At 45.3% G+C, this 17,877-nt stretch overlaps 1 long non-coding RNA gene across 1 annotated transcript in view; it reads right to left on the bottom strand.

Moving 5' to 3' along the window:
- LOC109295646 overlaps positions 1-17,877 on the bottom strand; it is a 25,361-nt gene extending 7,484 nt beyond the window's left edge. Inside the window, exons 1-2 of the long non-coding RNA XR_002096798.1 lie at positions 17,868-17,877; positions 14,737-14,740 (exon numbers count right to left, since the gene is read on the bottom strand). This is a non-coding gene — a long non-coding RNA (uncharacterized LOC109295646). The remainder of the gene's footprint in view (positions 1-14,736; positions 14,741-17,867) is intronic.

Below are 17,877 nucleotides of genomic sequence, written 5' to 3'. Positions count from 1 at the left end.
TTTCTGGGCTGACAGTTTTGTGGGATAATAGTTTCAAAATAAGTGGGTATTCCAAACATTAACCAGTTAATCTTGAAGCATTATTTATGCTTAGCAGCATCCTATAAACAAGTGGAACCTGGTTCTGATGATGCTGTTGGTATTTAGATGCTCTCTTTAGTTATGCCATCAGTAAGTGCCTTATCCAGAGCATCACTGAGGCAATGATCCATTGAAAGAAAGCTGAAACATCTATACCATGGGTAAAAGCCATAATGTCTGGTTATAACCCATAGGAAACTTGTATTGAACTCCCAATACAGGTACCTGATCAGAAAAAGTGAATCCAGCAGGTTGTTGAAGTTTCCAGTTTATGAAAGGAAATTACTTTGGAGGTGACCGTTTCTTATAACAACTCTGATAGCTTACCAGTATTCCATGGAAGTGGATGCAACTACCTAGAAGTCATTTCTAAGGGTTTCCACATGAGCCCTCTAACATCTCGATTGCCTCACCAGAAGGAATGTTTCCCTCAAGGTAAAGAAGCAGAGGTGGGATTGATCTGTAGGATCTGTGTTTATCTAAGAGTAGACATTAAAATTTAAAGATTTCTGTGTCAGAAAAAGGGCTTATTTCTTTCTGGAAAATTCCAGCCATCAGGTTTTCTCCAGTCCCCCTACAAGTGAATAAGTGCCTTTTCTGTTTTGGCTTCTTTGAAGAAACGACCTTGTCTAGACTGAACTGTAACATTTTGGACAAGCTAACTCTAAAGTATTGAGTATTATCATTGGTTGAAAGCCTGCACTATGACTCCCTCTCATTGGAAGAACAAAAAAGTATAAGCCATTTAAGTTTTATGTTTGCAGCCATGACTGTTTTAATGTGGTAAGATCAGATACAAGTAATAGTAGTTGGGTAGGGGCAGAAGGCCTCCAAGGAAAAGGTAATTTTCTCCCCCAGGAATTAATATTGATTGTTCAATAAATATTTCTCCTGATTCAGTGATTTTGCACCCTAATGTCTTGTGTTAGTGGTCCTGATTATTTGATAAAAAGTAATACTGAGATCTTGTACTCTAAAGAACCTGCAGAATTTTTTTTGAAAGTGTAAAACTGTGACTTTTAATTAAATGTCTCCATTCTAATATTCTGCCCACCTAGATTTCACCAGTTGACAAGCAGGAAGAGAAGCATGAACAGATAATGATAGAAAGCTCTCCAATTTTATTGGGGCTGCTTCTTATCTCTTGTAATAAGTGGAAAAAATCCCTTTACTCAGGACTGGTACAGCTGAAAGTATATTTTTTCCTTCATTCTTAAGACAAGAGTTTGAATGGAGTTTCTCTGAGACACTTTTTGTAGTGAAATAACATTTCCTACAAACATTGAAGACAAAAATAAACATCTCAATAAAAATACTGTGTGTGGGTGTATTCTTTCATAAACAAGATTTTTGTGTTAAAGAAATCTCAGATGTTTTACAAGGAAAAGAAATATTAAACAGCTGAGTGTATAAGAAGTCTATTCTGTAGGGCTGTGCGAAATTTTGCTGGCTGTTTCGTTTTGACACTGTTTCAACTTGTTTCAAGCTCGGAACAGCAAAATCAAAACAAAAGGTTTCAAAACAACCTCGAAACAAAATGAGGGCAGTCGAAACATTTTGAGTTTCGAAGCTGGGCTTGCTTGCACATAAAGAGAAACTAAGGAGACAGCAAGGAAGGACTGCTCTGTTATAGATGTGTGTAGCTGGCCAGTGACCGTGATCCTTCCCTGAGGTCCCTTCCAATCCCAATGCTCTGGATGAAGGGTGGAAAAACAGCATAAAAAGCATTGTTTGAACTGAGCTTTCTCTGTGCCTTCATGCTCACAAGTGACACAAGTTTTGCTCTGAACAGTTTGAGGTGCAGTTTCCCAGGTGCAGTGGGCAAGGTGACATCTTCGAAGCTAACTGGTTCAGAGACCAACTGGTTGGTCTCTGAGGAGCCACCTTATCCTACCGTCCACCTGACTTCTTTCCAACATAACTGACCACCTGCAGGGGTGAGAGGCTATTTTGGATGATCCAAAATCTTACCTGTTCAGATTTTCCGACTCAAACAGGGATTGGGCTACATGGATGCAACTCTAGCTTAGTATTCACCTGGAGCAGGGAGATGAGAGGAGCCCAGGGTTTTTGTCCCTGTTCTCAGAATTGTTTCCGTGTCTATTATAAAGCACATAACCAAGCCCTGCTTCCAGGACTGCAACACAGATGAGTACCTCACCTGCTAGGCTTCTTCTCTCTCCTTTATCTCATTAATTCTGGGTTCTTTCTACCCAGTGGCACAGCTTAAACAGGAGGCACTGTGCAGGATGCCTCTGCTCCAGGTCTCTCACTGACACATGGGTCCAGCATAGCAAAGGCCCTGGCAAAAAGGCATGCCATGCTGCCAGGTGCCTCCACACCATCCCCTGTCTCTGAGAAGGATCCCTCTCACTTGCCTGCAAGGTCCTGCCGCCTGCATTTTCATTTGATGTTCAGTTCTAAGACAAGGCTATGTCTCCCCATGTTGAATAAGGAAAAAAGACTCGTCTCGGCACTGAGTAGATATGGTATGTCCATGGAAAAACGCCGCTTACCAGTGTTTTGGCAAGTTTTCACATGATTATCAACAAGGTATTTAATGCCCACTGGAGGATTAAGTTTATAGGAAATGTTAGTTACTTCTTGCACTGCTTCCTATTCTGATATCTTCAAGCAGACAAACACCTGTAAATTGTAGAGCCTTAGAAAAATAGGGCTGGGAGGGATCTCAGTCAACTAAACCAATATCCTGTTCAAGGCAGTATCATCCTGGTCATCTTCATCCCAGACAAGGATTTGTCTAATTTGCAGTTAACTACTCCCAGTGATGGAGATTCCACAACATCTCTAGATCACTGCTGTTCAATCTTTTGGCCACGTGAGTCAAATAAGTGGCATAGGGCTGGTCAGCAAGCTGGACTGGGCCCTGTGCCACCCTGCTTTGCTCCCTGTCAATCTAGATCTCCCCCTTGACTCCCTGTGCTACCTTGCTCAGTTCCCTGCCACCCAGCACTGCTCCCTACTGCCCCACGCTGCCATGTGCCACCCTGCACTGTCCTGATCAGCCTCATACCACCTTGATCAGCCCTGCACATTTAATCTAGTGGACTAGCTAGCCTACAGTGCTCCCCTGGGTCTGAAAGTTTGACAGCAGTGGAGTGGCAATTAGCTGCCACCATTTCACTGCCTCCAAATTCTCCGGCCCATGAGGAGGAGCCCTTTGGACTGGATGAAGGGTTGAGCTAAAGTTCACCTGCTTTAGGTAAGCTGTTCCTGTATTTAGTCATCCAGATAGTTAGAAAGTTCTTCCTAATATTCAACCTTAGATTCTCCTGTTGCAATGTAAGTTAAGATCATTACTACTCGTCCTCTTCCCTGTGGGCACAGGGTAGTTTATCACCATTCTCTTCACAAGTAAATTTCCAAAGAGAACTTGACTTCACAAGTAGGAACAGAATGAAGTGTGCTTGTACTTCATAGCATTTCTTTTTTTGTGTGTGTGCTGGCTTTTAGGATTAGCCTTGACATAACATCCTATCCTTGAAAATTATTTGCAGGTGTATTGTAAATGGAAATACAAAATTGCTGCACTAGATTGCTATGGTCCTTCTATTAGGTATCCTGTCTAAAATATTGCAACATCTGGTCATAACCAGAGAAAAGTGCAAGAAACAGCACATTGGGCAATTTTGAAATAGGCTGCTGTAACAGGTTATTTTTGTTTTACTCATTCACGTTTGAGGCAGGTGTTGATACTGCTGCTGGAGTGTCAAGATGGTTTCATACATTTATTAGTGTAGGTGATTTGTCATCCTTCTTAGCTCTGGAAGAGGTGAAAAATCTACAGGGACAAGTTCTGAGGGAAGAAATCATAGAAACAGCCAAGCCTGGAGAGAAGACTTAAGCTAGGGGTAAGATAACCATGGAGGCAGAAAGCTCAGTCTACTATTGTGTTCACTTTTTTCTTTGTAGAATAGGCACTAGGAAACCAGAACTTTAACTTAATGGCCTACACTCCACCAGAGAAGTTACTGCCTAAGACCTTTCAGTTAACTATGTGTTTAGGCCCTGCACTACAATCCTGTAAACCATTCCTGAAAGCCACTGGCTCTCTCAAAAAATGTCTGGAATTAGTCCCTCTGTTGTTCACGTAGTGTGTGGCTGAAATGCAAGCTGGGACCTCTAGAATTGTTCATCTCAGGCTACAGAGGAATTGACACTTTTAGTAAGTTGCTGCTGGCTGCAGAATGCTGATATAAAGTCTTACCTCCTGGATGTCCCAGTAGCCATAGACCCAGAAACCTAGACGGCAAGTGTCCCACAAAACCGAAGGCAGCTGAAATAACAGTTGCTAAAGGGATGGACAGAATGAATGACATTTTTGTTATAACATCTCTCTGACTCTTCCAGTGGAGACAGTACACTATTTGTCTGGATAGTGTTACCAATGGGGATATGTTTGGATATAGTCAGTGTCTTCTCTGCGGAGCTGTACCTGTGAGTGTGCACCTTGGGGTGCCTGAATGGAAGCAAGGGGCTTAAGGCTTCAGCTGTGTGGAACAGAGTGGATTGGGTGCTGCTGCAAAGGGAGGTGTGGCCCACAACAGCCAGGTGACCTCTATCCTACAACCACCACAGATGTGATGGTGTGCAAGGATGTAAAACTCTTAATTTGGCTGTGGCTGTAGGACTTTGCAGCAGCAGCATCTCCCATAAGAAGGAAGGGTGAGTTTATAAGAAGGCTTCTGCTCTGCTCTGCTCTGCTTCATGCAGCTGGAGCCTTAAGTCCACCTGCCTCCATTCGAGCACCCGCTTTCCCACTTTACCAAGGGCCTAGTGCTCATGCCCTGGTCATCCACCCTTAGTTATGCTGCTGTTTTTTTGTCTTATCAACCAGCAGAGGAAAACCTTTATCCCCAGTCACACAGATGGAGTCACATATGATCACTAAACTCATCATCCCAAGGAGAATAAATACTCATAACTGACGAGCTCATCTTTAGGAATTTTGGGGCTCTGAAGTGTTGGATATATTTGTCTCTGACAGGAATGTTTTTCCATTCTTGAACCTGGGACTGTCTAAACTAGTCTACTGGGCAGAGGTAGTGCAAGATGACTGAGAAAGGCCTAGTTCACAAATAGTCGACAGGATAAGTCCCTTGAAACATTTCTATGACAGTTTCTTGTGATGGTCACAGAGTCATTAAAAGTAGACATGAATCCATTGTCCATGCCACAGCTGGGAGCCAATTTGTCAAGACTCAGAATATGGTAGTGTCCAAAAGATCACTTGACTTCTCTTTTGTAATGGTAGTGATCAACAATATTATATGCCTCATGTTCTAAATAGGGTGGCCATCATAGCAGACATTCTGGTTTTCTGCTATTCTGTCCTGCATTGCTATGAAACCTGATGCCTTTCTGTCCTCTATTTTTCTCTTCAAGAAAAAAATAGAGGACATAAAGGCGTCAGTTTTCATATCAATAGAGGACAGAGGACAACTGGACTGTCCTCTATGGTGGCCACCCTAAATGCTGATACTACTGTGACAACATGTAGCACTAATGCAATCACCAACAGTGGCAGCTGCCTGATCTTTGACCAAGAGAACTGTGGTAGCACCAGCACAAGAACAGGTATACTGTTTTAGAGTGGCAGTAAAGCAACACAAGAGTGCTAGATCAAGAAATATTATATGAATATTGTAATGGATTTACAATTTTTTATTGTAAGTGTGGTGAAAGATTCAAGGTACTTTTGGCCCCTAAAACTCTCCTTTTTTCCATTAGTGCAACAGAAGGATTGGGACTGACAAAGGGAGTAAGGGATAAACATTGGGACTAAGGGATAAACAAAAAACCTGAACATAACAGAGTAATACTCAAAAAGTGTGTTTCCTAGTTTATGAAGTACATTAACCCAAAATGTAATGAAAAAATCTGCTTTATTTTACATGCCTTATGTTTTGCTGCTTCACCAACACTCAATTATCTAAGCATTAGACTATATCTTTTCTCGTATGTTGGCTACTTATCTACAGAAACAGTCATCTGTTACATTTATGCCATCTGTGATGTTAGCAAGAGCTGGTCTGTGCAAAAGCAAAATAGAATGCTGTATCGCTACACATCTGATTCCCTGTTGTGTTTGGCTCCATCAGATCAACACAGTGTTCTTTCTCTGACACAGATTTTGTAACTATTGTGATACTCAGTGGGTACGTCTACGCATTCATTAATGTGCAGTGGTTACTGCACATTTAATTTTGTACTTCTATAATTAAGTATTAAATAAATTCACAGTAACTGGAGTTACTGTACAGTAGTACCGCCAAATGCCTTTTAAGTGGCACTACTGTGCAGTGGCCTAATAATACTGCACAGTATAATAATACAACACTGTTTGTGTTGTGATGAGCTACTGCACAGTATTATTAGGCTACTGTGCTGTTAGTGTCTCATGTAGATGTACCCAGCATGTCAGAGGCATAAAGTATAGAGAGAAATTAAGTATTCAGTGACAGTATTATTTATATTTCATTTCCTGTTTCTATTTTTCCAATACACAAAAGATGGGAACAAGGACTGTAGTTCTGCTATCTGTCAGCTGTCCTCTGAGTACCTCTACTGAGTGTTTAATAGGAGGATTCTCAGGTTATGAGTTCTCAAACCATTAGGACTTTGAAGGTTAAAACTAACATCTTAAATTTCACACAGTTTTGGGTGCCAGGATGGATCTTAGAGTAATGCATTATATGCTTTCTGCTTGGCTAACAGCTTAATGGTTTGCTCTAATCTTCAAGATTAGCTTTCTCTTCAGATCAAGAAAGGGTTAAAGACAATAACAAGGCATTGTTCAAAACTAAATTATACAGGGGGCTGCCTTGATCTTTAAAACAGCCAAGGAAGGGTTGGGGGAGGAGAGGCCTAAAAAAGTGAATTATCCACCTTGCCTGCTGGGTTATAAATTCTGTGCTGAAACTTTTACTAGCACAATCGAGTATCTCATTCTCACACTCTCTGGCCAGGTGAAGATGTTACATTTTTAAGTATACATATAGGTGACTGGAAACCAATCTATACCCATAACAGGACAGAAGTTCAGCACACATAGACTGGTTTAAAAATAGTGGAGCCCAATCCAAGATTTGCCTCCTCTCCACCAAGGGTGAATGTGTGTTCTGTTCACTACTGTGCCACTTACAGAAAACTGCATAACTTAGATTAAAAAAGCCTGAGGCAGAATGAATGTCTATACCTAGCCAAACAACCTGCAGAAAGTGGAACAGCTCAACATTTATTGGCACTCTTTAAAGATCTTCAATCTGAATAGTATCTATGCACTAAAATAAAACCGAGTTAAGGAATACAAAAAGTAAGCTAAGAAATGCCACAGGAAAGGGCATGTCTTATTGCATTCCAGATAGCTGAAACTTGGAAGGCCATAGGCAGTTATTACCAGTTGTTTGACCTGATATGTTTAGAACTTGTTTTTTTGGAATAAAGCAAACAAATTCTGAAGAAAATTAAATGAAGAGATTAATAATTGGCACTTTATTTCTTGTCTTTGGTTGGAGAGCCTGCAGGCTGTTTTCCAGCTTGAAATCTTACCTGTAAGGAAGAAATAGCGCACAAATAATATCAAAGCAACACATTGCCTTGGCTAACAATTGTTCCTGTACCAGATTTGACTGATATAATTATATGCCTTCCAACAAACCCTGTTGGACTTAACCATTTAACATCTTTCAAATTTTGGATTAGACTACACATCTTGAAGATAGCTGACCTCCACTACTGAATGACTTTCTGAGTCACTGGCAGCTTTCCTAAATAAGTGTTTCCTTGGATGAGAACAGCTGGCTTGCATTTGCTAACAACTTCCTGGGATCATCTACATGAGAGATGTATTGTACAGTTAACCAAGTAACTGCATAGTAAATACAAGTCCCACTCTGCTGCAGAGTTTATTTATGTGCAGCAGAGCATATGTAGATGCTGACAGGCTGGCTAGGGCACAAGGATGCTTCGGTGCTAGAGCTGCCTGCCTGCTAACCCCACACTGAAACACCCTTGTACCCCAGCCAGACCCTCCACAGCATATTGAGCCCAGTTGGAGCAGCCTTGGGCTGGCAGGCTGATCCTCAGGCCCATGTACCAGCTGGGGCTGCTGTGATCCAAGTCAATGTGCTGTGCTTTGGGAGCATGTGTAAACTGCGTGCCTGGGAGCTTCCCAGGAGCAATAAGCTCTGCAGTTTACTGCCACTCCCTAATGGCATGTGTAGATACACTCCATGATTAGCTATCTTATACCTGCGGTTTGGGTGTTGAAACAGTTGCAGTTTTTTCTGTACCACAAATGTACTGCTATTTAAAGCCCAAACCCTATGAGGTTATCTGCCACTTTTTTTTTTAGAATCAAGCAACCATACAGAATTGTTACTAGGTATATGTATTTAATAATGATAAAGAACCATTACATTTGCAGTATAAATTATTATCACAATTGCAGGATGGTCAGGACTAGAGATTATTGTGCTTTGTACTGTAGTGAAAATGAGGCAGTCATAGATGAAGCATCAAAGAACTTTTAAAACCTATTAGTCTGAAAAAAACAATTCCAGCTTGCCTGCCTTCCTCATTTGTACATACAGCATATGTTCATATAAGCAGATAAGTTTGCTTTGCTTCTTTACAGGAAAACTAGAAAGTGTTTTAAACTCAAATACCAGTGCCATATGCAGTCTCCAAAGAGTTTCAGGCAAAAAAAGAAGAAAAAGATTAAGAATTCCCTTTACTCATATTTTGGAGCTCTCAGTTCAAATATCTTTACAAAACAAGATGGGAAAAAAACTTTAATCTGTGATACAGAAATAAAGAAAGAGACATTTAAGTTTTTACTCTAACCTCTCTTGATACTCTTAGGAAGTCATTTTATAAATAAAGAAATAAAGCAGTCCACCTAAAGCTATTTAAATTGCACTCACCTTAAAGAAGCAAATCACACTGGCTTTTGGCACTAATGGGTGTGTCTACATGTGCCTCTTAAACAGACTTAGCCCAAAATCTCCATTTTTAAGGCACATTAAGGGCACATGTCTACATGTTCAAGACCTTAATGCACCTTAAAAATGGTGAGTTAAGGCTATGAGCCTAAATTTGATACCTGCATAAGCTTTATGCAGATATCAAATTTAGGTGTGAATAGCTAAGTTGCATTAGCACATGTGTAGACATGCTAATGCACATTAATGTGCATTAGTGCTTCAGCTAAGTCACATTAACGCATGTGCAATTTGTGCCTAAATTTAATGTGCCTTAATGCACATTAGCATGTTCACATGTAGATGCATGCCTAAATTCTCTTAGTACGCCTTAAGCAAAGGCCCATTAAGTTTCATGTAAATACAAGTGTATGTAAATACAAGTGCATGTAAATACAAGTGTAAACATGCCCAATATGTTTTATTTCTAGTTCTTGGTAGGAGGTCTTTCACATGTTCCCACAAAAAATTTTCAGTAGCTTTTTTAGGTGAAATAAAATAGGTTCTGATAAAGTAATAATTACTATAATTTAAAATAAGCAAGGAAATTTGCTAAATATAAGCTTTCCCCTCCAGTTGCAGTATAGTTTAATTTAGTTCAGTTGTGATTTTTTTTCCTTACATGCTTATATTGCTGATGTCATGAGGTGTTATTATTAAACATCTATATATTCAGTCTCTGTTCACTGTCTAAGCAAGGAAAGCAGTAGGTCAAATAGGAAAGGGTAAGGTATTCAGGCAATATTTGGCAAGTCAATCTTAACAATTTTTAAATCTGAGATTGAACTAGGGAATCAGATATCAGGGAGCAGAAGTCAGTTGTGAAAAGTGAGACAAAATAATTTGATTTTGAGGAGGAAAAAAGAAAGGCTTTTGGCACAGAGGAAAAGGGACGCTGCATTATGAAACATGATGGTACCATGTGTGCAGCACGTGGCAACAAAACTTGCATTTCTCTTCTTACTTAACCCCACAGTCACAGAAAGCCATGTACTCTGCAGGTTGTACTACCAGGACTACAAACTTAAAAAGCCATCTCTTTCTTTGAAAATAATATAGTGTGCATATTTGGCAGAGGGAATGACACAAATCTATCAAAATGAAATGTTACTGCTATGCAAATTTAACTGAATTTATTTCTGTGCTAGTTTAAGATCCTGAAAGAACTATACAGACTGAAATAGCAATAATGTATAGGATAAGACTTACATGAAGACGCTTTGGGAGCATCCCCATAAGTGGGAACATGCATTTCCCCTGGGACAAACAGCAGCGCCACAAATAGGCGCTCCTACATGTGCACTCTGGCATGCAGGAAGTCTCCCCAGATATGCCTTAAATATGTAAGATTTGCAGTCAGCCAACTTCAGTATTTTCTGCATTAAGGCATTTCCTGCAGTACACTAAATAGAAGGGAATCTTTGACAAATAAGTATATTTTTGAATGCTATCATTATAATGCTTTTGAGATAGACATCTGAATTTGGAAGCAAATAGAAAGCTTCACATCTGACTCTGTCCCTGCATCATTAATATTGTCTTGTGGGGAAGTTATGCAAAGATACTTTGTTCAGCATAAAATGTCAAAGTATCAGAAATTAAATCAAAATATCATTTCTCTTATGATAATTAAAAATTCTGGATCACCTTGGATGTTTAGATATCTGTTCCAAAGACTTGAGGAGAAAGATGTCTAACTAACTAGATGAACCAAAGAACTTTTGATAAGGGAATATGAATATCTTTTTCAAAGTTAGGAAGAAACCCAAGTATGAGATTCCAAATAGGCACTTTCTGGTCTTTTTTATTCATGTTTTATTTGAATACATTTTGTAATATGAGCAAAGATCTTCACATTAAAATTTGAAATTAAATTATTAACAATCCAGCAAGATCTAAGTGAGGTTGAATCCTTCCTGCATTACCACTACCATCCAACACTTTCCCAGTCTTCCTTTTCTCAGCTATGAACATACTTCCCTCCTATAAAAAGTGACAACATCACTGCTGCCTAGCTGCCACCTTCTCTCTTGATCTGTCTACAATCTGGCACCAACCTCATTTCCTCTAGCTCAAAGCACTTTCCATTATAAAAGGGATCAGACTACAATAGAGGCTGGTAGGTCCTTATCTTTTTAGTTAAAGGTCATCAAATATTCATCTCAGTCACTCAAGCGTTGCAACAATTCCACCTTAAAAAGTCCCTTCCCCCTCAAAGTACTTCTTACTCCAGTTTCTGGTCCCCAGCCATTAATCTCATTAGTGGAAGGAAGTATTTGTCCTTTTGGCTTTTTCTATAAGCATAACCCAGCAGTGGGCAAAGTCCAGTCCACGAACCAGATCTGGCTGGCAGTGGACTCCATTGCCCAGCAGCCCCTGTGGGCTGGGGTTTCCATGGAGACTGGCCCCAGCAGTGCTGGTTCTCAGCAGCGGCACCAGTCTCTTTCTGGGAAGGTGGGTGAAGTGGAGCTGTGCTGCAGGTGGGAGTGGGGCATGCTCAGTTGCTGCCATCTGTGTGGGGCAGGCAGTGACAGTGGCACTGGGAGGGGTGGCTATAGCCCCCCTCCCCCCCACCAACCTCCCCTCTGATGCCAGGGTGCATAGAGCTTCTCTGGAGCTCAGCTTGGATCCTGCAGCAGTGACAGTGTGGCCATGAAATTAGTTGTATGAAATTAGTCAGTTGCAACTAGAGATGGCAGACCTCAGTCACAGCCTAAGTGACACCATAACTGCTGACAGTGCTACTCAGGCAAAAGCCATTTTGGTGCTGGAGGCAAATACCTCAGCCACCCTTACATTTGTGCAGGCACAGATTTGGAAATAAGTTACTGCCAAAGACACAATTAATCAGGCCTTAAAAGGAGATGTACCTGAAATTATTAAAAAAAAACATGTTACTGGTCCCTGGGCAAAATTAATTGCATCTACACTTAACACCACCACAAATACACTCAGTCTTGCCATTGTGGAATATCAGCCACAGCTGATATTCCACAGCCACAGCATGTTCTAAAAGCCAGCCCGCTAATGCCTCTAGGTATTACCATCAACCAAACTGTTCTCATGCTTATTATATCTTCTCAATGAGCAATCAAAGTGCAAGACCACTGGCAAGAAATCAATTTCTAGTCCTGTGAAAAAACTGACTAGCGTACCTATGTATGCCTCAGTTATGTTTTGTATTACAAAGATGGACGCTTAAGCAATGGCCAAGCAGATTGTCAATATTCCATGTACAAAGCCTATTCTAACCAAATTACTGTTATTGATATTGGGGAAAGGGTGTGTATGTATTCGAACTACAGGCAGTCCTCAGACTCACAGCACAATCGATTCCTGAAAACTGCGTCTTAAGTTGAAATGTTGTAACTCAAAACCAATTTTCCCATAGGAACAATGTTACAAATTGGGGATTGGTTCCTTTACCTCGATTGACACAGCTGCATCCAGCTGGTAAGTCTGTTGTGGTGGGGACGAGGAAGGAGAGAAGAGACAGAAGGGGGAAGATCAATCCCTCCACAGCAAGGGAGGGATTGGGGCTGGGACTAGGACAAGTGCTGCCCAGGGAGAGGGTGGGGTGGCTCACACCGCTGCATGCTGCTGTTCCAGGAGCTGCTCATGTGGTGGTTTGTCCAGGGGCTCTCGCCACTGCTCCCACTGCCGGTCTGGAGGGCATGGGGCGGGGGCGTGTGCCCTAGGATCTGCATGGGGTGGGGGCTTCAGCTCCAGGTGGAAGACACTGGGGGCAGGTGCACTGGGAGTGGCATGGCATGTGGGGGGGCAGGTGCCACCCTAAGACTCACTACAGCCCCCATAACCCTGGCTCCAGTGAGAGATGCATGGGCGGAAGCCCGTTGTGCCCCCGTTGAGCCCAGAGACCCCCAGAACCCCCCCAGTAGGACCCTAACTGGACCCCCAGTGCAGCCAGATGTAGTTGGGAGCCATGGCAAGGAGGGAGGGACCCCAACCCAGACAGCTGTGGGGCAGCTGAGTGGGAGCTGAGGAGGGACACGCCCCCCAGCTCCTACTTCACACAGCCCCCAGGAAGCCATGCGACTGGAGCCTCATGAACAGGGTGTGCAAACAGGCATGCTTCTGGACCCAGTGCACGAGTTTAACGTGGGAGTTTGCACAGGATGGTGAGTGGGAGGGCCCGAGGCCCTGGCAGTGAGCCCTAGGGAAGGTAGTCCCATCAGTAGCCAGAGTACCAGTGGCACAATGTGGATGGGCATGTGCCACACCCCGAGGGTCCCCTCAGAGTCTGCGGCCCCACCCTCTGGCACCTTAGAGGCCTCCACCCAGATGGAACCCAGGGTTCTGGGCTCCATGCAGACAGAGCTTCTGGCTCTCAGCTGCAGGGGCTGCCTGGCACATTTCCAGGCACATGGGACCGGGAGCATGGCCACCTCCCTTTGAGAGGTTTGCTCCACCTTGGAGTCTCTGGGGCGCCAGATAGAGGAGCTCCAGGCTGCAGTCCAGAGACTGCATACCATCAGGTATAGTGAGCGGGAGATGGGCTCCTACTGCGAGGCCCTTCACCCCCTGAAGGTGGAGGGTAGACCAAAGTCACCTTCCAGGACAAGGGAGAACTCAGGAATCTCCCATACTGTCCAGCCAGGGGGTTGGACCAAGGTGATCAGCAGCCCCAAGGCCTGCCGCACCAAGATCCCTGCCCCTCTGGAGCTTTGCAACAGGTACAAACCTCTTGCATTCCCAGTAGAGCCTGCAGAGTTGCCAGCTCCTGCAGGCAATGCAGGCTCATCCTCAGCTACCATCTCTACTCTCCCTAAGGCCACTCATACAGTGGTCATCATGGGAGACTCCCTCCTGAGGAGGACTACCACCCTGACCCGCTAGCCTGGGAGGTCTGCTGCTTTCCAGGCACCCGTATTCGGGACATAGCCAAGAGGATCCCAAAACTCATCTAGCTCACCGACCATTACCCTATGCTCCTTACCCATGTGGGCATGAATGACACAGCTTGGAGCAATGCCAGCTGGGTCATGAGGTGCTATAGGGCTTTGGGAGCAGGACTTAAGGGGTTGGGGGAGCAGATGGTATTTTCCTCAGTCCTCCCGGTTTTGAGCTATGGGCTGAGGAGGGAGAGAGGAGGATCAAAGTAGTCAACCAGAGACTGCGGTGCTGGTGTCATTGTGAAGGCTTTGGCTTCCACAATCACAGTCCACTCTTTGGTGAGAGAGGCAGTGGTAGGCTGGGAAGAGATGGCTTCCACCCCAGACTGGCTGACCTGCACTACTGGGCTTTAAACTAAGCCCGCCGGGGGATGGGTGGATAACTGCCAATGCAAGCCCACTAGGCAGCTACTGCATAACCAGCAGTTAGGGCAACCAAGGGAATCCACACCTACCCCAGCCCTCGAATGGTGTCCACCTGGGAGTGCAAGGAAGCATAGGGCTTCCAATGGGACACTTACATGTCTGTACATCAATGCCAGGAGCTTGGGGAACAAACAGGAGGAACTGGTCCTCCTGCTAAACAAGAAAGACTATGATCTCATAGGGAAAACAGAGACCTGGTGGGACTCCACCTATGACTAGGCCACAGGTATAGATGGCTATACCCTTTACAGGAGAGATGGTGCAGATAGAGAGCTACACCCCCACCCATTTTATGTCAAGGAGAGCTACACATCCCTGCAAATTGACATTGGCACCCAGGGAGGATGACTGGGGTCCTTCTGTCTTAAAATACGTGGGGAACGTGGCACAGGGGACATCATGGTAGGAGTCTACTACAGACTTCCTAATGAGAAACAAGAATTAGACCAGGAATATAGCCAAACCACTGGCAAAAATATTCGAAAACTCATGGTGCTCAAGTGAAATACCTGAAGACTGGAAGAAGGCCAATGTGGTACCCATCTTCAAGAAGAGTGGAAAGTAGATCCCAGGAATTATAGGCCAATCAGCTTGACCTCAATCCCTGGTAAGATTCTGAAGAAAATTATCAAAGAGACCCTTCTGGATAAGCTGGCTGATGGCAACATCCTGAGGGACAGCCAGCATGGGCTTGTCGCGGATAGGTCTTGCCTGACCAATCTCATCTCCTATCACCACGTGACATATCACCTGGACAAGGGAGAAGAGATTGACATCACATATCTGGACTTGAAAAAAGCCTTTGATTTGGTGTCTCATGATCTCCTATTGGAAAAATTGGCCAACTATAGCCTCAGCTACACCACAGTCTGATTCAAAGTTCCCTCTAAGGAGCAGCAGTCTATGAGCCTTGGTCCATGAGCGTGCTGCCTCAGTCCGGTGTGGGACACTTACCAAAGTGGGCTCGGGCCAGGGGCCGGAGGCTGGGGCCAGATGCTGGGGGCCGGAGGCTGGAGCCGGAAGCTGGGAGCCAGGGGCTGGGGCCAGGGGCCAGGGGCCGGAGTCGGAGCCTGGTGCGGGCTCCCTGGCTCTGGGGAAGTGCTCCGCTCCCCCACATCAGGGCCAGGGAGTGGAGCACTTCCCCAGAGCCAGCGCCAGCTGCCCATGCCAGCCTCCATCCCTGCCTTACCTCGCCTTGGGGAGGAGCTGCTGCCTGCCCCAGTGAGGCTCCACTGGCTCCGGGACACTGCTCCTCTCCCCGGCCCTGACGCCATGTGCCTCCTCACTCCCCAAGGTGATGCAGGGGAGCAGAGCTGTGTCCCGGAGCTGGCAGACCCTGACTGGGGCAGGCAGTGGCTCCTCCCTGAGGTGAGGCAAGGCAGGGATGGAGGCCAGGACAGGGGGCTGGTGTGGGCTCCACCGGCTCCGGGGAAGTGCTCCACTCCCCAGCCCTGATGCGGGGGAGCAGAGCATTTCCCCGGAGCTGGCGGAGCCCGCGGCAGGCTCCCGCCCCAGTCTCTCCTGATGCACGGCCTTGAAAAGGCTGTGCGTGGCCACACTTTTAGTTGTGCCCAGCCGCGCATGCGTGCACCTTACAGGGAACCTTGGTCTGATGGCTGGGAAATTGGCTCCAAGGTCAGACCCAGAGAGTAGTAGTCGATGGAAGCGAATCATTATGGAGCTCCATGACCAGCAGTTTCCCCCAAGGCTGTGGCCTTGGACCGGTTCTCTTTAACATCTTTATCAATGATGTGGACATTGGTGTCAGAAGCGCGCTGGCCAAGTTTGCCAATGACACTAAATTTTTGGGGTACAGTGTCCACACCTGAGGATAGGTTAGTGATCCAGGCTGACTTGGATAAGCTTAGTAAGTGGGCAGATATAAACCTGATGATGTTCAATACCGAAAAATGCAAGGTACTCCACCTCGGGGGAAAAACCCACAGCACGCTTATAGGCTCGACAGTGCTACGCTTACTAGCTGAAAGAAACTTGGGGGTCATGATTGACCACAAGATGAATATGAGCCACTAATGTGATGTCACAGCTGGTAAAGCAAACAAAACTCTGGCTTGCATCTATAGATACTTCTCAAGTAAATCTCAGGATGTCATCCTTCCTCTGTACTCGGCCTTGGTGAGGCCACAGTTGGAGTACTGCATCCAATTCTTGGCTCCAGAACTCAAGAAGGATGTTGAGAAGCTGGAGAGAATCCAGAGGATAGCCATGCGCATGATCAGAGGGCAAAAGCACAGGCCTTACGATGAGAGGCTGAGAGCCATGAGACTCTTCAGACTGGAAAAGCACAAGCTCAGGGGTGACCTGGTGGCTGCCTATAAGTACATAAGGGGTGTGCATCAGGATCCGGGGGAATGTCTGTTCACCAGAGCATCCCAAGGGATAACAAGAACCAATGGTCATAAACTCCTCCATGAACGTTTTAGGCTGGACATAAGGAAAAACTTCTTTACTGTCCAAGCCCCCAAGGCCTGAAATAGGCTCCCTCAAGAAGTGGTGCAGGCACCTACTCTGGACTCATTCAAGAAGTGTTTGGATGCTTATCTTGCTGGGATCCTTTGACCCTAGCCGACTTCCTGCCCCAGCGGCAGGGGGCTGGACCTGATAATCTTCAAGGTCCCTTCCAGCCCTAATGTATATGAATCTATAAATCCCTACTCCACTGCCTGCCCTGCCCTGATCTGGAGGCACATGCCCCACCCATGTCCTGCCACTCCCATGGGTGAAGCTGCTACTTGTCTGGGAGGCATGGGGAGGCCGGGTCGGCTTCCATGGCCGTATGCCACTTGTCTGGAGGCAGCACAGTGGCTCAGTTTTGCACTGGCCAGCGGTGGGGGAGAGAGGCAGAACCCCTGCTTTCAGCGCCTTCCACCCCAGGTTAGGGAACTCCCCTCTTGTCAGCACGGAGGCGGAAAAGGATCTTGGAGTCATCAGTGACTCCAAAACGAACATGGGCCGGCAGTGTGGGGAGGCAGTCAGGAAGGCCAACCGCACCTTGTCATGCATCCACAGATGCATCTCGAACAGGTCCAAAGAGGTGATCCTTCCCCTCCATGTGGCACTGGTCAGGCCGCAGTTGGAGTACTGTGTCCAGTTCTGGGCGCCACACTTCAAGAGGGATGTGGACAGCATTGAGAGGGTCCAGAGGAGGGCCACTCGCATGGTCAGGGGACAGCAGGGCAGGCCCTATGAGGAGAGGCTACGGGACCTGAACCTGTTCAGCCTCCAAAAGAGAAGGCTGAGGGGGGATCTTGTGGCCTGTTATAAACTAGTCAGGGGGGATCAGCAGGCATTGGGGGAGTCCCTGTTCCCCCGAGCACTGCCAGGAGTGACCAGGAATAATGGTCACAAGCTGACAGACAGTAGGTTTAGGTTAGATATCATGAGGTGCTACTTCACAGTCAGGGCGGCTAGGGTCTGGAACCAACTTCCAA

Source organism: Gavialis gangeticus, unplaced genomic scaffold (genome assembly GCF_001723915.1).
Source record: "Gavialis gangeticus isolate Ggan-Ray unplaced genomic scaffold, GavGan_comp1, whole genome shotgun sequence".
Lineage (NCBI taxonomy): Eukaryota > Metazoa > Chordata > Crocodylia > Gavialidae > Gavialis > Gavialis gangeticus.
This window is presented reverse-complemented; position numbering and strand designations above follow the sequence as displayed.